Here is a 22,638-nt window from a genome sequence, read left to right as displayed (position 1 = left end):
GCACCCTTCTATTCAGGACACCTCAGCGCTCCTGTGTCTCCTGCCCCTTGACCTTCAAAGGGAGAACGTTTTGGTTCCTCTTTTCCTATGAGCCCAGCTGGTAGCTGTGAACCTGGTCTGAAATGAGGGTCTCACAGTCTCTTGCCTGAGACAGGCTGTGAGGCTGCCCCTCTCCACCTGATGGGAATATTGCTCGCAGGCAGCAGGTGCTCTCAAGTGGTGCCAGACTGGAGCAGTTGTCTTCTAGATCCCGATTCAAAATTATAAATCAGCTATTATTTCAATTAAAAACAACAACAACAAAACCTTCTAGATCCTCAGCACATGTTCAGAGCCGTCCCACACCCTCCACGGAGCATGTTCTGGGTGGCTGCTACCATGTGCCTGCCTTGTGGCCTGGCTGCCCGGACCCCGGGTCAGACCTGGAGGACCGGTCCCATTCAGATTGAGCCCCGCACAGGGTCAGGGCTCAGGCCAAGTCCAGAGGGATGCAACGCGCGCCATCACCACTAGAGGCCGTGGTGGCTCCTACTTTCAGTGTTAGCTTCTTTTAGAGTTTATTTCCAGCGCTACCAAGTGCTTGGCGCACGGCTGCCCGTAAGAAAAACTTAGGCTATTTTACCAAAGGGTTTATGGACTGGTGGGAGGCTGGCAAATGTTGAGGGGGGGTATTTCCCCCCTATAATATTTCCCCCCTTCAGTATATACTGAAAAATATTTCAAGTATTAATTGAACACTCACAGGTGGTGCTGGGCTTGCCTGGTGGCTCAGCTGGTAAAGAATATGCCTGCAATGCGGGAGACCTGGGTTGGATTCCTGGATTGACAAGATCACCTGGAGAAGGGAAAGGCTACCCAAGCCAGTATTCTAGCCTGGGGAATTCCATGGGCTGTATAGTCCGTGGGGCTGCAGAGAGTCAGACACGACCGAGCAATTTTCACTTCACTCAGATGGTGCCAGTGGTAAAGAACCCGCCTGGCAATGCAGGAGACAAGAGATGTGGGTTCAATCCCTGGGTTGGGAAGATCCCCTGGAGAAGGGAATGGCAACCCTCTCCAGTATGCTGGCCTGGAGTCCCATGGACAGAGGAGCCTGGTGGGATACAGTCCATGGGGTCGCAAAGAGTCAGACATGGTTGAATGACTAACCCTTTCTTTTCTCTCCAGTCATTATGACCTTCCCTGAGTTCCAAAGGGCAGGTTGCTAGTAAAAGGAGGAGAAACCACCCAAAGCAAGATTAAAGGGACCAGAGAAGTTCATAAAGATTAGGAGATGGACCACCTGAGACTACGGGCATGCAAGCCCTGCTCACACCTTGATCTTGTCAGAGCCCGCCTTTGACCCACTGTTATGAAAACCCTCATCAAGTTCTCTAGAGTAGTCACATAGTTTTTCAGCGCAGAGGCCTGGTGTGTCTCCCTTTGCTTGGCAAGGCAATAAAGCTATCCTTTTCTACTTCACCCAAAACCTTGTCTCTGGGATTTGATTCGGCACCAGTGTTCAGAGAGGTTGAGCTTTTGGTAACATTATGGACTGAATTGCGCCCCCCCCCACCCCCCACAAAGTGTTAGTCACTCAGTCGTGTCCAACTCTCTGTGACCCCGAGGACTGGAGCCTGCCAGGCTCCTCTGTCCATGGGATTCTCCAGGCAAGAATACTGGGGTGGGTTACCATTCCCTTCTTCAGGAAATCTTCCCAAGCCAGGAGTCAACCTGGGGTCTCCTGTATTGCAGGCAGGTTCTTTACCATCTGAGCCACAAGGGAAGCCCCATCCCCTCAAAATTCATGTGTTAAAGCCTAATTCCCAGTACTCTGATTGTATTCAGAGAAAGGGCCTTTAAATGGGTAATTAAGTCAAAATGAGTCCTTAGGGTCCTAATGCAGGCCTTCTGGTGTCCCTGTAGGAAAAAGAAATTAAGACTCAAAAGAAACACCAGGGATGCTCCAGGAGAGAGGAGAACCCAGTGAGAACATCGGGGGACAGCCATCTGCAAGCCAAGGAAAGAGGCTTCTCACGAAATCCAACCTTGATCTCACCCTCCCAGCCCCTAGAACTGTGAGAAAACATGTTTCTGTTGTTTAAGCTGCTCTCTCTGGTATTTTAGTACAGGAATCAGCCTAGCAAGTTGACACACCCCACTTCCAGGAAGCTGACATGGCCCCTGGGGAGCCTGGGGACTCAGAAACCATGAGGTCTGAATTTTCTGCCAACCCAGCATGGTGGCTTAAAACAGAAATATGTGAGGGTAGTCCGTGGTGGTCCAGTGGCTAAGACTCTGCACTCTCAATGCCGGGGGCCTGGGTTTGATCCCTGGTCAGGGAATTTGATCCCATGTGATGCCACTGAGAGGTCGTAGGCCACAGCCAAAGATCTCATGTGCTGCAACTAAGACTGGGAGCAGCCAAATAAATATTTTAAAAGGGATGAAGAAATATGTGAAGGTAGAACTCTAGCTATGGCTTTCTACACATTTTTTTTTTTCGCTGATAGCATAAGCATGTGTGTTGCTGCTGCTGCTGCTAAGTCGCTTTAGTCGTGTCCGACTCTGTGCGACCCCATAGACGGCCTCCCACCAGGCTCCCCCGTCCCTGGGATTCTCCAGGCAAGAACACTGGAGTGGGTTGCCATTTCCTTCTCCAATGCATGAAAGTGAAAAGTGAAAGTGAAGTCCCTTAGTTGTGTCCAACTCCTAGCGACCCCATGGACTGCAGCCTACCAGGCCCCTCCGTCCATGGGATTTTCCAGGCAAGAGTACTGGAGTGGGGTGCCATTGCCTTCTCCGAGCATGTGTGTTAGTGATGGCTGTTTTCTGGGCACAGTGGTTAATGTCAGGGAAGTCTCACAGAACATAAGGCATGCTTGGGATTTTGGAAAATTAACAGGAAACTTCGAGGATGGCAAGATGAGGAAAGTTATTCCAGCCAGAGGGAACAGTAAGGAGATATGAAAGATGGGGATGTATCCAGTGTCTACTCTGTGATGGGCATGCCTCTGTGAATTTAAATTTGCTCCTCATCTAATCCTCACCACAGTCCTGCTGCCTGTAGCCTATTATTATCCCATTTCACAGATGGGAAAACCAAGGCAGAAAGGGATTAATTCACCCAAGATTACAAACCTCATATGTAAAGGAGAGATTCACTCTAATTTTTCACCAGTAGACACCCTGTATGGAGAAGGCAATGGCACCCCACTCCAGTACTCTTGCCTGGAAAATCCCATGGACGGAGGAGCCTGGAAGGCTGCAGTCCATGGGGTCCTAGGAGTCAGGCACGACTGAGTGACTTCACTTTCACTTTTCATTTTCATGTATTGGAGAAGGAAATGGCAACCCATTCCAGTGTTCTTGCCTGGAGAATCCCAGGGATGGTGGAGCCTGGTGGGCTGCCGTCTGTGGGGTCACACAGAGTCAGACACGACTGAAGCGACTTGGCAGCAGCAGTAGCAGACACCCTGTATTCTGCCTTTCAGTCCACCAGGGTAGGGGTAGGGCCATGAGGAAAAGATATATTTATGTGTATTCTGTAATGCTTTTGTGAAATCACTGTATTAGTCAGGGTTCTTCAGAGAGCCAATAGGATGTACACACGCGTGTGTGTGTTGAAAGAAGATTTTAAGAAATTGTCTCGTGGGGTTGCAGCTCCATGCTTTCACTGCATAGAGTGTGGGTTCATCCTTTGGTCCCTAGTCAGGGGACTAAGATCCTGAAAGCCATGCTGTGTGGCCAAATTAAAAAAAAAAAAAAAAACATGCAGGGCAACTCAGCAGGTTGGAGACCCAGGAGAGTTGTAGTTGAGTCCGAAGTCCATCTGCTGGCAAAATTCCTCCTTCCTCCAGGGTGGTCAGTCTCAAGTGGCTTCAGCTGATTAGATGAAGCCAATCCAGATTATGGAGGGGTCATCCACTAAGTCAGTGATTTAAATGTTAATCTTTTGTAAAAAAAAAAATACACACAAACATCTTAGAACGATGTTTGACAAGATACCTAGGTACCATGGCCTATCCATGGGCTTCCCTCATAGCTCAGTTGGTAAAAAATCTGTCTGCAAATGCAGGAGATCCCGATTCGATTCCTGGGTCAGGAAGATCCACTGGAGAAGGGATAGGCTACCCACTCCAGTATTCTTGGGCTTCCCTTGTGGCTCAGCTGCTAAATAATCCCCCTGTAATGCGGCAGACCTGGGTTTGATCCCTGGGTTGGGAAGATCCCCTGGAGAAGGGAAAGGCTACCACTCCAGTATTTTGGCCTGGAGAATTCCATGGACTGTATAGTCCATGGGGTCTCAAAGAGTTGGACACGACTGTGACTTTCACATGGACTATGCAAGTTGACATATAAAATTCATCACCTATTGGTTTAGATGGGCTCATTTAGGAAACTGAATTAAAGGTAGTCTTGTCTGATGGGAGGAGAAAAGAAAGATGCCAGGGTTGTTGGGGTGGGCGGGGGCCGGGGGCGGGGGGGCTCTGCTAGCTGTCCCTTGCTGAGCAAGCATCCCACAGGGAGCTGGCTTTGGTGAATTTACAGGCATCTGAAACATGAGCACCCACGCAAAAGCAGTGTCAGCTGTGGGGTTTTGAGCTCAACCTCTGGACCTGATAAGTTCTTCTCCTTGGGAAGCTCCCTGGCCCCCACTGGCCAGATGCTGCACGAAGCCACACCCTGTCTGGGCTCTGCTGCCTCCCCGGGACTCTAACCCAGGGAATGAGCCACAGAAACTTTCTCTGAGACCCACCTGAAGTCCTGCTCCCGGATCCACAGATTGGGGGGTATTTTTCCAGAGGGATGTTGAGGCAGGAATTCCTCCTCTCCTTCAGGAACCTGAAATCACCGTCCAGAAAGTTTCTTCATTCTCTGCTCTCTACTTGGCCCAATCCGTCCCGTCATTGGGCCTGGCTTCTTTTACCCCAGGGCAGAGGGGAATCCTGGGGGGAAAGTCAGTTACAATTTAATGATATTATCCCACCTGATTCGTGGCCATCAGCCGCATCCCCCTGTATTTTACTCTCTTCTCTGCGTCCCCAGCACCCATACTTTGTGACATCATAAAGAAGAGGAGGATGTGTTCTGGTCTGGAAACACCTGCCTGTTACTGACTCAATACCACAAGCTCTTACTTTATAAGAGGAAAAAAAAATCATAAAAGACCTTGAATGCTGCTTTTTGTTCATAAGCATTTTCCTTCTCTCTCTCGTTTTTTCCTCTCTCCATAACTGGAGGGAGCTGGTAGCAGCTCCTCTGCTTTGCAGCTCAGCTGGTAAAACGCCTGGAAAGCAGCCAGTGGCCTGGGTTCAATCTACTGATAAGTCATCAATTTCTTTCTCACCCAAAACATCTGGTTTTGGATCCTGAGTTATGAGCTAATATTAAATATAAAAGTTTATAGCATCACATATATAATACTGCTGATTAGAAACATCAAGAAAAGTAATTGACTGGAGGGGACTCGGGGTGACCAGCTGGTTGAACATCTGGATGGGATCCAAGAGGCTTGAATCCCCGATCTGTCCATTCTTTCTTGGTCAGTAATATCTGGTCTGGGATCTTTTAAAAAGAGTTTGACTCTCTTCCTTGGATACCACTTTTGCCCAGTGTTTTAGACACAAGAAATGGGCATGTGTGTTCACTAGGAAAAACTAGAATAATTATAGTTTTTATCCTCTCTTGCATCCGTTCTTGACGGGCCTTGATTGGTTTTCATTATTTCCTTAGCCGCGGGGTGTTACCAGCAGTGACCACTTGGTGGCAGCGAACCCTCGTCTTTCGCCCACGGGCTGAGGTGGTGGCGAGGGGAAAATGCCCAGACCCATCCTTCTCCATCTGGCTGGCAGCTGAGCCTCCCCGGGAGGGAGAAGAGTTCCTGCCAGTCTGGGCTTTGTTCTCAGGGGGCTTCGCTTGACATCTGTTACTCACTGCTCCGCAGAATTCCTTTGCCGACGGCATCCGTGTGACCAACAACCTGAAGTTAACCAAGGCAGTGTGTTCTGTTAGCGTAACCCCTCCCCGACCCCCCAGAACATCACGGATTTCTCCGTCTCTCCTGATGTTGCCTTTGGGTCCAGGATTTAAGGAGGCCAGTGGTTTCTGGAATCTCTTCTCAACAGGCTTCTTTCCAGGACATTAGGCAGAGAGCAGGCGCATCTCAGACTGTCTGAGGGTGGCTGCTCTAAACCCCACGTAAGTCCAGGCTCAGGGAGCAGGAATTTGAGGCTTGATCACCCAGATTTGCCACTTGCACCTCACCGTGTGATTGGGAGGGGCAGGGCTTCGCAGGGGGACATGCTGGATACAGAGTAGCATCCTGATACAGGACACAAGGAATGTACCACAATGTGTGTGCGGCCCCATGGACTGTACCTGCCAGGCTCCTCCATCCATGGGATTCTCCAGGCAAGAATACTGGAGTGGGTTGCATTTCCTCCAGGGGATATTCCAACCCAGGGATCGAACCCAGGTCTCCTGTATTGGCAGGCAGGTTCTTTATCACTAGCACCACCTGGGAAGCCACTGGCTACAGAGTAGCATCTTAATCGGATCTCCTACTCCTTCCTTTTCTTTTTTCTTGCCTTTTGTGTCCAGAACATTATTGCTTGGGCCTTCCTCAGGACACTCAGGAACCCACTGCTTCAGGCAGGAGGAAATCACCATTGCAGCCCTCTTCCTCCAGAGCCTGGAAGCCTGCTGCTACTGCTAAGTTGCTTTAGTCATGTCCGACTCTGTGCGACCCCATAGATGGCAGCCCACCAGGCTCCCGCGTCCCTGGGATTCCCCAGGCAAGAACACCGGAGTGGGTTGCCATTTCCTTCTCCAATGCATGAAAGTGAAAAATGAAAGTGAAGTCGCTCAGTCGTGTCCGACTCTTAGCGACCCCATGGGCTTCAGCCCACCAGGCTCCTCCATCCATGGGATTTTCCAGGCAAGAGTACTGGAGTGGGGTGCCATCGCCTTCTCCAGTCAGTCTTTATTGAGTGCCTGCTAAATTCTGAAATAGAAAGACAAGGGTGAGTGAATTATTAAAAATCTGTAAACTATCTCTGGAAACTTATCTTTTGAAAAAGAGCCACCAAGAGCAGAAGTTCTCAAAAATGTGGCTCCTGGGCCAATAACATGAACACTGCCCAAAAACTTACTACAAATGCAGACTCTCAGGCCCACCCAGAGCCACTGAATCTGAAACTCTGGGATGGAGGGGTGGGGGGGCACCAGTGGCCTGGGGCTATAGCCACTGCTCCAGGGAGGGGATTCTTGGGTTCCTATTTTTTTAACATGTAATTTGCCTACCATAAAATTCATCTTTTTATTATTTTTTTTAAAACATTTATTTGGCTACATCAGGTCTTAGGTGCGGCATGTGGGGTCTTTGTTTTAGTTGTGGCCTGTGTAATCTTTAGTTGCAGCATGCAAACTCTTAGCTGGGGCATGTGGAATCTAGTTCCTTGACCAGGGATTGAACCTGGGTCCCCTGCATTGGGAGCTCTGAGTCTTAGCCACTGGACCACTAGGGAAGTCTTGGGAGGGGATTCTGATGTCCACTCGGGCTTGAGAACCAGGGTGTTTGAGTCCACCCTTCCCCACCTTACCTGCTTCCCAGGTGGCACTAGTGGTAAAGAACCCACCTGCCAATGCAGGAGACGGAAGAGACAGGGTTTCAATCCCTGGGTCGGGATCATCCCCTGGAGGAGGTCATGGCAACCCACTCCAGCATTCTTGCGTGGAGAATCCCATGGACAGAGGAGCCTAGTGGGCTAGAGTCCATAGGGTCGCACAGGGTCCAACATGACTGAAGGGACTTAGCACTCACATCTTCTTCCCCTACCTTCTTTGTTGAATTCCTTTAAGAACCAGGTACAGGATTATCTTGGTCCCTGCCCTTGGAGAATTTACAGATTAATGGGAGAGACAGTAAAAATCTGGGTCCATGATCATAATAGTAGAGAACCTCTCGTGTGCTGTGGTCACAAGCTAGAGGCCCCTCACAGCTTTGAACAGCAGTGAAATGGGGTTGCAGACAGTAAGACCTGAGTCAGGAGTAAAACTGTTGTTGTTGTTCAGTCACTCAGTCATGTCTGACTATTTGCAACCCAGTAGACTGCAGCACGCCAGGCTTCCCTGTCCTTCACCATCTCCCAGAGTTTGCTCAAACTCATGTCCATTGAATCAGTGATGCTATCCTATCATACATTCTATGCTATACCATCTCATCCTCTGTCGTCCCCTTCTCCTCCTGCCTTCAGTCTTTCCCAGGTCTTTTCCGATGAGTCAGCTCTTTGCATCAGGTCACCAAAGTATTGGAGCTTCAGCTCCAGCATCAGTCCTTCCAATGAATATTCAGGGTTGATTTCCTTTAGGATTGACTGGTTTGATCTCTTTGCTGTCCAAGGGACTCTGAAGAGTCTTCTCCAGCACCACAGTTTGAAAACATCAATTCTTTGGCTCTCAGCCTTCTTTAAGGTCCAACTCTCACATCTGTACATGACTACTGGAAAAACCATAGCTTTGACTATACAGACCTTTGTTGGAAAAGTGATGGATGTCTCTGCTTTTTAACATGCTGCCTAGGTTTTTCATAGCTTTTCTTCCAAGGAGCAAGTGTCTTTTAATTTCATGGCTGCAGTCACCAACAGGAAAATATGTACAAGCACTTCTCAACCCCCATTGCGCTGCTCTGAGTCAGCAATGGTCTAAAAAACACCTACATGCCTCACCAGACTCCCCCTTAGGTGGTTTTGGGGCTACTGGGGTGGTAGGCAGGTGGCATGAGTGAGCGATCAACGGGATGAGGTGAGAAGGAGCAAAACCTGGCCCGGGTGCTCCATGTGGGAGCAATGCTCTGCCCAGAGCAAGCCTTGGTTCCCCAAGAGACCCAGGCCCAGATGATGCCAGATCCTGGGACTGTTTTACAAGTGAGCCTGGAACACTAGATTTTTATGCAAAATTTCCTGAGAACATATATAAACACTTTGTGGGCCAAAAAGGAGATGCATGGAAGCCAAACATAGGCCCAAACCAGGCTGGTCGCCCTATTTGAGCATTTGCTTCCACGATCGCCACCTAGCGGTGAGCATGGGTTGCTGCACTCTTTGCTTTTCCACCCACAGAGGCTGCGGACTTCTTCCCTCTCTTCTTAAATTAGGGTTAGGATTTCCAAAAGTCTGTTGTTATGAAAAGGTTTAGAGTGACACGCGAGGGGCTGTTCTCCTCCTTCTCCTTCTGGAAATGGATTAAACTGAAGAGGGGTGGGGGTGGGGTTGAGACAGTACTTTGAGGCCCCTAAGGTGAGGGGGAAGGGAGGTGACCCCCCCCAGGCTTGTGTCCCTGCTTTGCCTCTGGGAACTTTGCGAGGTGATGCTCATTTGCCTCGGAAATAGGAGAGTGGGATGGCTCAGCATTTGGGGACAGGACAGGGGGACCAGGAAGGTGCTGGGTTTGCAGAAAGAGGGCAGCATGTCACTGAGGGTACAGGGTCCCCCTGCCCTTCATGGGTGTCCCAGCATCAGAGGACAGAGAGAAGCAGAGTCCTGGGTGGGAACCAAAATCCTCACCCAGCTCCATGTCTGCTGGGGCAGAACTGAGGTGTGACCCCGGGGCAAGTCACTTTCTGTCCCTGAGCCTCCGAGTCCACACCCGCACAGTGTGTACGTGGGACACAATTGCCCAGTAAAGAGCAGAATCCAGCGATCGGTCCTGCTTTCTTCCTTAGTAGGAAGAATTAGAGAAACTGAGAAATTGAAGGAATATTTCTTTTTTCCTTTTTTAAAAAACTTAATTTATTTTTGGCTGCGTCAGGTCTTAGCTGTGGCATGTGGGATGTTTTGTTGCAGTGTGCGGGCTTCTCTCTAGTTATGTCCCGTGGGCTCTGTAGTTGCGGTCTGCAGGCTTAGTTACCCTGTCAAATGTAGGATCCTAGTTCCCACACCAGGGATTGAACCCACGTTCCCTGCATTGGAAGGTGGATTCTCAACCACTGGACCACCAGGGAAGTCCCTGGAATATTTCTCTTTGAAAAACATTTGCTTTCAAGTCAATTGAGGTATAATTCTAGCCAATATTATTTCTTCATTAACTATGTGCCAGGGCTTGCCTGATGGCTCAGCGGTAGTACCTGCAATGCAGGAGATGCAGGTTCGATCCCTGGGTCGGGAAGATCCCCTGGAAGAGGACATGGCAACCTACTCCAGTATTCTTGACTGGGAAAATCCTATGGACTGAAGAGCCTGAAGGGCTATGGTCCATGGGGTTGCAAAGAGTCAGACATGACTGAAGTGACTGAGCACGCACACACGCAGGCCCTTTCCCAAGCCCTTCATATACCCTAACTCACCTAATGCTTGAGGCAAGTGTAGGAGGCAAATGTAGTTTTTACTCCTGTTTTACAGTTGAGGAAACTGAGACACAAGTAGTATAAGGAGCCATCCCAGGTCACCGAGCTAGATGGCAGAGCAGGGATTAACTCTAGAATGAAGGAGGCTGCCTGCCTCCTGACAAACACGGCATGTTCTCCACTGCTTCCAGAGTCCATCTCCAGATTTGCAGAGACCTGTGCTTGGGACCAGACAGTTTCCTCTGTGCTTGCAAAGAGGATCAGACTATACCATCCTAATTTTTTGGTGACAAAAAACAACTTAAAGAATTAATCAAAAAAGGACAAACACTAGCTCTACTGACTGCAAAGTCCAGCGGTAGAGCTGGTAAGATGTCTTCAGGTTCTGCTGGATCCAGGTGCTCTCAAGGTATCCCCAGGAACCTGTCCTGCTCTCTGCCTTTGAGCTGCCTGCTTCTCATTATTGGCCTCATCCTCAGAGGGACTCTACCCAGGAAAGAGCAGATGGGCATCCACAGTTCCAGAAAGATGGTCTATTATCTTAGCAACTCCAGCAGAAAAAGGCTGCCAGGGGTTAGCAATGCTTCACTCTTCTCTGCCAAGACTGGTCAACTTGCCCACATACAGAATGAAGGGAAAGGGTCAGTCCATCTGAACCTCAGAGACTGATGGTGGCAAAGGAATGATGGTCCTCTAAAGGAAAATTGGAATGATGTTACTGTAGCCAGGGCTACCTGCAATGCAGGAGATGCTAGGGATGTGGGTTCAATTCATGGGTCAGGAAGATTCCCTGGAGAAGGAAATGGCAACCCGCTCCAGTATTCTTGCCCGGAGAACCCATGGACAGAGGAGCCTGGTGGGCTGTAGTCCATGGGGTTGCGAAGAGTGGGACAATACTGAGTATGCATGTTGCACCCTTCCATAGCCAGTGGACTCTGGGGATCCAAAAACGACAGATGGTTCTTCACACCCTCTCCTTGCGGCTGGTCATTCTGGGGACCTGCTGTGCTGTCTGGGTTGGGCTTTGATACATCTATTCTGCCAGAGGGCCTTGGGAGGCTGTGCTTCTCTTCTTCTTGCTCTTCTGAATTCCGTGTGTTTACAGCAGTGGAGTCACATGGGCTGAATTCGGTCCAGCCTTGGCAACAACGTGTCCTGCAGCCCATCCGTGTTCCAGGCCAGCCACCTCACCAGGAAGCCACACTCAGGTTTGGAGCCGAATGTCAGCAGAAACATGGAGTCAAGCTGAGCATAGGTCTGTGTTAGATCCTGGCATGCAGTGTCCAGCTGCCCTTCGCAAGGCCTAGGCACACATCTCCTAGGTCCTGGGAATATTGCTTGTGGGACTGATGGCTCATAGCTGTGTCCTTCACTGAGCACTGTCCACATCTGTGCTACAGGGCCCTCCTTCAGCCAAGGATACACAGCCTGCTGAGGTCCAGCCCACTGTCAATGAAATGAGGTTAACCACCCAAACACAGAGCTCCCCGCTGGACTAGCCAGGGCCTCAGTTGCATCCACACTGCATCCTGCCCATTCCTGCCTCCTCCATGTCCTTACAGGCAACCCTCCCGAGAGCTCTTCCTGAAAACCCTTCTGTACACAACTCCCATCTCAACGTCTGTTTCCAGAGAGCCAGTCTAAGACATCTGGTTTTCTCTCCTTGTGGTCTGTGGACATGCTGCCCCCAGAGAAATGTGTACCCCTCTTTTTTTCTAAATAATTTTGTGTATTTATCTATTGGCTGTGCTGGGTCTTTGTTGCCGTGTGGGTTTTTCTCTAGCTGTAGCAAGTGGGGGCTACTCTCTAGTTGTCCGTGGGCTTCTCATTGCCGTGGCTTCTTGTAGTGGAGCCCTGGCTCTAGTGCTCAGGCTTCGGTAGTTGTGGTGTGTGGGCTCAGTAGTTCCAGCTCCTGGGCTCTAAAGCACAGACTTAGATGCTCCAAGGCATGTGGGATCTTCCTGGGTCAGGGATCAAACCCACGTCCCCTGCATTTGCAGGCAGGTTCTTTACCGTCTGAGCCACCAGGGAAGCCCCCAGGGTCGGAGTTAGGTGCTCATGTTAAGAAATAGGGTGAGAGGAACTTTCCTGGCGGTCCAGTGTAGTTAATAATCTACCTTGCAATGCAGGGGACTTGGCTTTGATCCCTGGTCAGGTAACTAAGGTCCACATGCCACAGAGAAACTAAGCCCACGCTGCACAAGCAGAGAGTCCGTGGTCCATCACAAAAGATCCCAGGTGCTGCAACTAAGACCGGACATAGCTGAATTGATAAATAAATGTTTTTTAAAAAGAGAGAGAGAAAATAGGGTGATAAAGAAAGCAGCAGATTTGTTGTTCCAGCTGAGAGTCCTTGTCTGGTGACAAAGATGCTCTCCTTGACCAGATTCTCTGTGCAGGCTTCTCTGAGACCTTTTCCACCAAGGCTTTGACTTTGGGACTTGCATGTTCATTTCCGCATTGTCCGATTTTAGCAAGAATCCGGCCAAGTCAGTTAGGCCAGCATCCCGATCCTCTACACTTGATCACCCTCCACAACCCAGAGCCTCATGCTGCACCATCCCCCAGCTCATGTCTGACCACCCGCCTTTCTTTAGGGAGGATCCTGTTGGTCAGTTTACTAGAATCCCTGCTACGCAGGCACTTTTTTATTGTTGCTGTTGATACACAAAGTAACCCATTTATTATAGGCTGGCAACGTGACCAAATGATGGTGCGTCTAGTGGTCCTTCAGTCCTGGGCTCTTCTGATGGCAGACTTCTCTGTGACAGCAGAGGTTGGGCTGTAGGTCCAGGCACCATCGGCTACCACTTTCATGCAGGAACCACAATCCCAAATGCCCACAGCTCGTCTCTTCATCTTGGTCTTGCCACAGAAGGAGCAGGTGTACTTGGCTTGCTGGCTGATTTAAATTTTCTTCACCACTTTCCCGAGGGGGGCACCATAACAGGTCCCGTATTTGCCCACGATTCCAACATTCTGGCTGCGTTTCGCCATGCTGCCACAGCCCAGGTCCGAGCCCAGAGCTACCCCAAGTTCCCATCCACTGACCGACCCCTACCTCATCACCCTGCTCCTTGGCTTTAAATTCCCACTTTTCCTTGTCGTTTTCAGCACTGAGCCCAGGCTCTCTCTTCCACTGCAAAATCTCATTGCAGCGATCCGTCCGTCTATCACGGTCGTTCCCCTTGAATAAACCCCTCCTCACCATTTTTTAACAAGTGACACGAATACTTTTTTCTTCTACACTGTTGGGGGTCTGCTCATCATTCAAGACCTCATTCAAGGTTATTTCTTCTAAGAAGCCTTTCCTGGCTGTTAATGTCACTTCCTGTCTGGGCTTTCTTTGTATGTTTTACGTATTTTAGTAGAACCGCTGGTCTCAGTCTCTCAGTTGTGTCTGACTCTTTGTGACCTGTGGACAGTAGCCATGAGGCTCCTCTGTCCATGGGATTTCCCAGGCAAGAAGACTGGAGTGTGTTGCCACCTCCTTCTCCAGGAGATCTTCCCAACCCGGGGATCGAACCCGGGTCTCCCGCACCGCAGGCAGATTCTTTACCGTCTGAGCCACCAGGGACGTGGACACAAATCATTATAAATACTGTCCAATATTGTTTCTACTAAAGTGTTTTTCAAGCTTTAAAAACAATTGCAGAATACAGGACTCATGATAGTAATCAGACCCTTCACGTGGTAGAAGGAGCAGAGGGAGTGAAGGTTCCTTGGGGTCCCTTATGCCTCAGGCAGTCTCCAATACAGAGGTGAACTTCCATTATAAGTTCATGGAATATGAGTGAGAGAGTGAATGAATGAAGCTGTCTGATTTGGGGTATGGTCCTCTCTGGCTCCAGTTTCAGTTTTATGAATCTCAGTTCAGTTGCTCAGTTGTGTCTGACCCCTTGTGACCCCATGAATTGCAGCACGCCAGGCCTCCCTGTCTATCACCAACTCCCAGAATTCACCCAAACTCATGTCCATCGAGTCAGTGATGCCATCCAGCCATCTCAGCCTCTGTCGTCCCCTTCTCCTTCTGCCCTCAATCCCTCCCAGCATCAGGGTCTTTTCCAGTGCTAGGGACAATCAGACTTAATTACTGTAAATTTGTTCCTCGGAATCAAGCAAGTCTCACCCACTGGAAAATTCACTTTTTATTTCACCATAGGAACCATTTGGGGCAGGGGTCCTGGGATCAGTCAGTGGGGTCGTTTGCTTGTCAAGTACAGAATAACTCAAAGGGCGTTGGTTGTTTCTTATTTCTCTCAAGGTGGGGCACCTAGATGAACTGACCTCAATGTTGAGATGTTTCTCTCAGAATACCACCTGCCAGGACACCTCCCACCAGTTCTGAGAGCATCAGGATAATCACTGCTCTGTGTTCCTTAAAGTTCCTTGTTCTTGAACACCTCTGAAGACCTCAGGTGTGTCCATTCTTAGGCGGAGATTCAGGGCACACCCCAGGCTCATCTGCAGCACATTGCCAAAGGGCGGTTTCCTCCTGGAGATGGCTAATTGCTTCAATTTCACGTTACTTCTTATTAACTTCTGCTTGCAAAGGTGACACTTCCTGACCTTGCTCTGAAATCCTGATTCTGAACCCTGTCTGAAGCCTGATGACCCTTCTGCACTGAATATACACAATAAATAGTTGCTGGATGATTGAACTGATATTATCAACCTAAGTTTTGATTTGCGGCTGACCCAGTCTGACCTGCCACCTCCTGGTCCTGAAGCCTGTTGGGATGGTCAGCGGGGTCATCTCCATTCGTGATTCGTGAAGACCGCGTTCCCCACTCGGTCTGAACCTCCAGCCAATTCCAGCGTCACACGATGCTCGGCACAGATTTCCTGAAACAGACGACAAATGCATGAAACACACCCCTATTGGTTTTCCATGTGGAACCTATAAAAAAAAAAAAAAAAAGGGCTTCCTTCCCTCTTGCAAAGACTCTTTCACCCATCTGGTTTAAATTTGTGTGGATCGCTGCCTGCCCAGAAAAGGGTTAATGACACCAGGGAGGGAGAGCTCTGTTTACTTGGCCGGGCTTTGCAGGAGTCCAGTTTCTCCCAGAAGTTGAGTCCAATCAAAACCAACCCAGGGGGCTGAGGAGGACTTCCGGTTTGCCCTGACAGGACTTAAAGGGGCTGGATGAAGGTGGCACCAAGACCCTGGCAGCAGCAGCAATAACCATGCTGCATAGGCAGATGGTCTGCAGAGAGCATGGCCAGAGTACCAGCAACTTGCACTCTAACAACATAATGCAGATCACATTCCCATAACTGTATAATACACAGGCCCAGCACTGTAACATTGCTTGTCTAAATGTGATACAAAATTAGACGCAGAAGCTGGGGCCCTTTGGTAAATGCTACCCAGGGATGGTCTTCAGAGAGTTTCGTTTCTGACCGGACTTCCGTCTTAGGAAGCTGGGCTCATTTTTCTGAAGGCCAGTTCTGCAAATGAGCACCTTCAAGTTATCCTTTCTGGTCCTCCTGAAGGTTTCCAAGAATGTGACATCTTCCCAAGCAAAGAGGAACGCTTGGATGTGTGGTTGGCTGGGGGACTTCCAATAATTACTTCCTTAAGGGTTGACATTAGAAAGGAATTCACATGAGGCCAAAAAGAACGCTTTTTCAAAAGACCCACTCTCTGGGGATGTTTTAGTCAGAAAGATGGCCAAGGTTGAATTAAGCCAGACTTGTATAAATCTCACTGTTATGATATTAAGAAAATGAGCTGGACTTTGATCTCTTTATGTTTTATGTGAATGCTGTTGGGATAATACAATATTTCCTTTGGCTGTAAGAGCCATTATTATCCTCTAAGAAGGATAATAAAACAGGGATGGTGTGTTAAGATGCAGTTTGGGATAGAGTGGCACCATGTGTGACAGTGGGAAAGTTTTCTGTCTTCTATATAAGAAGGCTATTTTATTTTTAAACTTTTATTTTACTCTTTTAGACATACTTAGAAGCATGCAGTATCTTAGTTCCTCGACCAGGGATTGAACCCATGCCTCTTGCATTGGGAGTGCAGTCTTAACCACTGGGCCACCAGGGAAGTCCCTAAGAAGGCTATTTTACATCCCATATTTGCTAATCCTCCCAGAGTCCAAAGGGGGTTGTCAATATGTTACCATTTGAAACTGCATTGGAAATTTTCCAAATTTTTCCTAATTTCATCTCCTAAGCAGCCCTGTTAGGGTAAGTAAGATAGTCATTGTTCCTGCCCATTTGTCCAGCGGTTAACAACTCACTGGAGAAGGCAATGGCAACCCACTCCAGTACTCTTGCCTGGAGAATCCCATGGAGGGAGGAGCCTGGTAGGCTACAGTCCATGGGGTTGCAAAGAGTTGGACATGACTGAGCAACTTCACTTTCACTTTCTAACAACTCGCTCAGCACCCACTAGCGATGGAGCAAAGTTGACATTCAAATGCCATTAACTTCTGATTCCAAGTGTCCACCCCATCGCGTTGGGTGTCATTTCATATAATTCACTTCTGCTTTCAGTATAACCCAGAAATGCCCCCAAAATGACATGCATGACCCTGAAGTTTAACATGACCACGGGCAGCCGCTGCACAAGTAAAATCCATTTGCATTAAAGCATCACTAAGACGAGAATCATACATTTAACTCTGTGCTCCGTGTCCCTGGGGATGACCCAGAATAACAGTGCGCAGCTGCTCTGGTTTCAATACTTTCCTGTCATCCTTTACAACTGTGTCACTCAAGGTACGGTTTGCAGACCTGCAGCCTCAGCATCGCCTGAGAGCGTGTCCAAAAAGCAGCAGCTCAGGCGCCATCCCAGATCTTCTGAATGAGAGTGTGCATTTCAACAAGAGCCCCAGGCGATCCAGAGCCTGTCAGGCTGTGGAGGTGCGGTGTCCAGAGATGCGGCTTTTGCTCTTTTCTGTAGTGGGCTCTGCAGGAGGCGAGGAGGAGGACCAGGCAGGATATGCCCACCTAACTGCCCATCTTCTTGAAGGAGTAGTTCGACTGGAGATGAGTGACAGCTGTGGAAGGAAGAAGCTGGGAAGGAGTTTGGAGACAGAGAGGAACTTGCCAGTAGCTGCCTGCAGACATCTGGTTTGAGGTCTCAAGGAAACAGACAGCGATTCTGACTTTTTTTTTGGAAATGACGGGCCCTCCACAGGCCTCTTGCTCATGGGCACTTCAGGAAATAGTGTTTGAGAAACCCTGGTTTGCTCCTGAAGGAGCACAACCAGGTTCCCCAATTCCTGCAGGCGGTGACCCGACGGGCTCTGGGCTGGAAAGAAGCCCAGACTCTAAATTTCTTCCAATTGCGCCCAGGCTCCTCCCCTGTGGTCCCAGATGCAGGTGTGAGCCCGAGGGCTCCCCTGGCCCGGCATCAGGACCTCCCCAAGGCTCAGCTCACTTGGCTGCAGCTGGAAGCCCAGAATGCATGCAGCCCTAGCCCCAACTCCTTCTCAGGTAGGGCTGAGCCCCCCACCCCTCTTCCCGGCCGACATCTCTGCGTCTTTGCAGGAGCTGCCAAATGTCAAATGGCTCCTTTCTCTGTGATTTCAGGATCCCGGCAAATGTCCATGAAGGGGAAGACTGTAACCACAGAGACACAGCTTGAATACAGGGTCCTGGGTTTGGTTGTGGGCACACTCGCTGATCGATTCGAAATGACTCTTCTGGGAGCTGGTTGTCAAATTTCTGGTGTGTTCAGGAAATGGCTGCCACATTTTACATCAACATCTTCGAACTGCGAGTGAATGAAGTGTTGAATTGTAACAATGAGTGAGTGGAATGAATGGTTCATGGTGCCAATGGCGAACAGGCTCGGGTAACAAAGCAACTTTTTTTTTAATTAAAAAAAAATTCCTTGCTGTGGTGCCCCTTTTTGGTGCTTGGCTGCAGGGATGATAAATGTTGCCCTCATGCCTTGCGGAGCCACACCACACTAAAGACTTTATACACGGATTATGGTGGAAAGAATTGGGGGCCTTTTGGCTTCCAGCCATCACTTCTATTTCAAGTTTCAGACGGGTGGAAGTCAATCAAAATACACTCCAATATGCCTGCAATTGCTCCCGGACTCAGGAGCCAAGGGCTTGCTACTCAAGGGCTCAAAGCATCGATGTGACTATCACTTTGACTCCCAGATGCTTTTCATCCCATTCACATTAACTTCCTGCTGGAGGCCTCCACCCCAGACGAGATCAGCCTCTCTTCTTCCTTCTGCCACATCTCGCCCGGCTGGCAAAGATCAGCATGGAACAGCAGCAAGGGTCCTCGCCCGTCGGCTCACTTACATTCATCCTCCCTGTTAATCCGCCCATCACAGGAGCTCAGTTCATGATCAGGCAGCTCTCAAGGGCAGACCGGGCTTTTGCCTGGTGCTTTGGCGCCAATAGCAGTGGTTCTCAAAGTGGGATCCCCTGGAGCAGCAGCATCACCTGGGACCTTGTTAGAAATGGAAGTTCCCAGGCCCCACCCCAGACTTTCTGAAACAGACACTCTCCAGGTGGGCACAGCATATAAATCAAAAATAAAAACACAGGACGGTCCTATGTTTTAACATCCCCGCCAGAGGACTCAGGTGCCAGCTCAATTCAGAAAATCACTCTTCTGTACTAAGTACAGGGTCCTGTGTTGTGCGTTATTCCAGCCAGTAGACTGTAAACTCCCTGAGGCAGGACTTCTGCCTTCTTCATCTCTGGGCAGCCGCTGTATGAAATCTAATACTAGTGAAAGGGAACCCTTTGGCCTATGGTCCTCCCCTTATCACATGTCCTCCACCTGCCTGTTGTCTGTGGAAAAACTTGAGTCCAAGAACATTTAATCAGAGAAATGAGAAAATGCAGAAGCAAGAGAAAACAGTCCTAGAAGATGAAAGAAGCATAGTTTAGTCAGTAAGCAAAGTAAGGACCTTTAGTTCCTCCTCAAGGGCTATAGATAATGTTGTTGTAGGCTGCTGTGCTGTGCTCAGTCCCTCAGTCATGCGCACTCTTTGCGACCCCATGGACTATAGCCCACCGGACTCCTCTGTCCATGGGATTTCCCAGGCAAGAATACTGGAGTGGTTTGCCATGCCCTTCCCCAAGGGATCTTCCCAGATTAGGAGTTGAACCCAGTCCCCTGCCCTGGCAGGTGGATTCTTTTACCACTGAGCCAGGGAAGCCTGAGCCATATACTATGGGCTGTCTTATAGATATTGAACCCCCCTCCACCAAGTGGTAGAAGTTAACTACATAATGACCAGACTATAGCCATGACGTAAGCTGCCACAATTCAGAGAACTGGCCTCGAGAAAAATGGGAACAAACAAAAATGGGATCAAAACTGAAGACTAACTGTACTTAAAACAAACAAGATGATGCTGGTCAGACCACCAGTGACCAATTCCAAGATGACTGTCAGAGCTGACTATGCAGTTTCTGCATGTAGCCCCTCCCTGTGTCTATAAAAGCTCTTGCCCATTGGTTGTCCAGGAAGGGGAACCAACCTTTGGACAGAAGTCCACCCCCCGACTTCCAACCACCATTTGCCGGCCTCCAAAATAAAGCAAACTTTCCACCAAGCTTGCCTCTTTATCGGTTTCAGAGAGGCAAGCAGTCGGACCTCACTTTTGCTAGGAGCAAACATTATTGAGCTCTTGCTGTAAAGGCAACACCAAACATTACTGAGCTCTTGCGGTATGCCAGAGGGGCATCCATCATTCTACCCTCAGAAGGAGCCTCGGAGGCAGTGCTGTTATTATTACCTGCCTTTTACGGATGAGGACGCGGGAGAAGGGAGATGAAGCCACTTGGTCAGAATCTGTGCTACCTCCTGGGAGAGCTGGGATGTGAACCCTGGGGTCTGACCAAGGTTTTCCTTCCCAGGCCTTCTGACTCAGCACTTGCTTACTAAATTGACTCAAACCACCTGGACTCTCCTGGGCACCACCTGGGGGAAAAGGCTAAAATGTAAACGAGTTTGTGTACAGAGCAGCTTAGGGGGAGAGGAAAGGCAGAAAGGAAGGCATGGTTTTCCTAGGGAAGCAAAACTGAATTATTAAACCCACTTCATTTCATTCCTCATAGATCCAGGTATCTTGACCTCTGACACAGGGATGGTGGGGAAGCGTTCTAAAGATACCTGCATGTCTTGAATTCCTGCATCAGAAGGTGCAGGCTTCAGGGGAGTCAGGAGGAGGGGGAGAGGGGGGACAGAGACATTTCTATGGGTTAGGGCTCAGGTACAAGCAGATCTCGGAAAGATTTGGGGCCACTGCGAAAAACAGAATATCATGATAGAGCAAGTAGCATGAATTTTTTGGTTTTCCAATACATATAAAAGTGATATTAGCTGTAGACTATTATGTGTACAATAGCATTATGTCTAAAAAAAACAGTGTATGTACCTTAATTTAAAAATGCACTATTGCTAAAAAATGCTAACCCATCATCTGACAGTGCAGAGTCACACCTTCAATTTGTTTTTTAAAAATAAGTATCTGTGAAGCACAGTAAGAGGAGGTCCACCTATAGAGATGCCTGAATTCAAACCACCCAGTCCAGGTCATGACCGTGCTGCTTGGGATCCATGTAACATGTTGGCCACAAGCCATGTTCCCTCTCTGGGCCTCAGTCCCTTCATCTGTAAAGTGGGGATAATGAAAACAGCTGTTTGATCTGAGTGCCTGTTCTTTGCTGTGACTTTTGCAGCAAAAACATATGAATGAACAGCCTTTGGCACATACCACTCAACCATTCCTACAAGAATTAAACAATCTTGGTTATTCTTTAGCTGTTGTGCGTGTGTGTGAGCTAAGTCGCTTTAGTCATGTCTGACTCTATGTGATCTTGTGGACTGTAGACCACCAGGCTCCTCTAGCCATGGGATTCTCCAGGCCAGAATACTGGAGTGGGTTTCCGTGCCCTTCTCCAGAGGATCTTCTCAATCCAGGGAATCGAACCTGCATCTCTTACGTCTCCTGCATTGACAGGAGGGTTCTTTACCACTAGCGCCATTGGAAAGCCCTCTTTAACTAACAAACACTTGTAGCTGGACTCACCCTCCACAAAGCTGATTACTATGACTCCATATAGATTACACTCTGCACCTGGCATTCTTCTCCCCCTACTCTCTCGTAGTATACCATATTTCAGAAAGAACATCATGGGCTGATAACTTCAGGTTCACTAGACCCAGTTACTGAGCTGCCTGATCCAGCTGTGGTTGTTTTGAAACTTAGCAAAAGAAAAAAAAAAAAAAGCAAGACCTTCAGGAAGATATAAAACCTCTCCCTATCCCCGAGAAAGGGGGCCACAGTCCTTGAGACACTATCCCGCTGGGTTTCCCTGTTTCCTTTTCTATTTCCTCCAACTCAGTTTCTGTATTTCTATTCAGCATGGGCGGACGGGGAGTCAAGATTTTGGCAACATGACCAGCACAGGTGTGGAGGAGGTGCCCACCTGCATGAGATTCTTCCCTGCCTGCACTCCCTTCCTGGGAACACGGGAGGGTTATTTCTCAGCACCCAGTCAACGCAGCCCACTGGCCTGATCCTCTGAGCCTGGAAACCAGTCCTCAGTCCTTTGATAACAGGAACTTTCTAAAGAGGAAGGGTCCTGACCGGGGAGGAGTAGAGGGTCCCCCAAGGATGCCATGCTATTTTGCATACCAACCCTCAAAATAATGGTCTTCTAAGACTTCTCTGGCCATCTGGTAGTTGAGACACCAAGTTCCCAGTGCATGGGGTGTGGGTTTGATCCCTGGTCGAGGAACTAAGATCCTGCATGCTGTGCAGGCAAAAAAAAAAAAACCAAAAAACAAAATCCAAACAAAAACAAAAGCAAACTATGACCTTCCCAGTCTGAATTTCTAGAATTCCGTTTACATATCGGCGTTCCACCACTGAACAGCCTCCTTCCCCCTCCATCCTTCTCCAGGCATCAAAGTCCTTCTAAAATGTCTTCACCTTTCACGGGACACCAGCACGCAAATCCCCCATTCCAAATAAATGAGAAAGAAACCCCTTCCCGCCAGGTTTTGCTGGTGCCCCGGGCCACCCGAAGCCAGGATACAGTTTCTAGGCGGGGGCGCACGTGTGTGTAATTGCTTCCTGAGAGGAAGACCGTGAGAACCTCATTGCAAATGAGGTGTTAATGATGAGAGCCACAGGATCTGTTACTGTAGCCAAGTCCCACATGATGGACTACATTAAACCGCTTTTTATGTGGCCCTGAGCAGAACCCCTTCCCCTTTGTGAGGGAGCCTCCCACATGAGGGAAGCAGAATGAATAAAACACACCCCCACCCACCTCGCTTTGTGGTGGAACACTGCCAGTGGACCC

At 49.0% G+C, this 22,638-nt stretch overlaps 2 long non-coding RNA genes and 1 pseudogene across 5 annotated transcripts; 1 reads left to right on the top strand and 2 right to left on the bottom strand.

Annotated features, from left to right (window-relative positions):
* Positions 1 to 298: 298 nt before the first annotated feature.
* On the top strand, positions 299 to 14,988 carry LOC129649252 (uncharacterized). Of its 4 annotated transcripts, none has more exons than XR_008713039.1 (3): positions 299 to 597; positions 1,906 to 2,057; positions 14,589 to 14,988. It is a non-coding gene; the product is annotated as an uncharacterized LOC129649252 (long non-coding RNA). The 4 variants fall into 4 exon arrangements; XR_008713037.1 differs by lacking the exon at positions 299 to 597 and adding an exon at positions 657 to 1,509; XR_008713038.1 differs by lacking the exon at positions 299 to 597 and adding an exon at positions 657 to 1,521.
* LOC129649251 (uncharacterized) lies at positions 3,123 to 22,488 on the bottom strand. The gene is made up of 4 exons (XR_008713035.1): positions 20,061 to 22,488; positions 15,033 to 15,169; positions 4,739 to 4,928; positions 3,123 to 3,931 (listed from the first exon to the last, which is right to left on the bottom strand). It is a non-coding gene; the product is annotated as an uncharacterized LOC129649251 (long non-coding RNA).
* LOC129649250 (60S ribosomal protein L37a-like) lies at positions 12,818 to 13,321 on the bottom strand (annotated as a pseudogene).
* Positions 22,489 to 22,638: the final 150 nt, after the last annotated feature.

This window comes from Bubalus kerabau, chromosome 4 (assembly GCF_029407905.1).
Source record: "Bubalus kerabau isolate K-KA32 ecotype Philippines breed swamp buffalo chromosome 4, PCC_UOA_SB_1v2, whole genome shotgun sequence".
NCBI classification, from domain to species: Eukaryota; Metazoa; Chordata; class Mammalia; order Artiodactyla; family Bovidae; genus Bubalus; species Bubalus kerabau.
The sequence above is the reverse complement of the archived record's forward strand: the minus strand, read 5'-3'. Positions and strand labels throughout refer to the sequence as shown.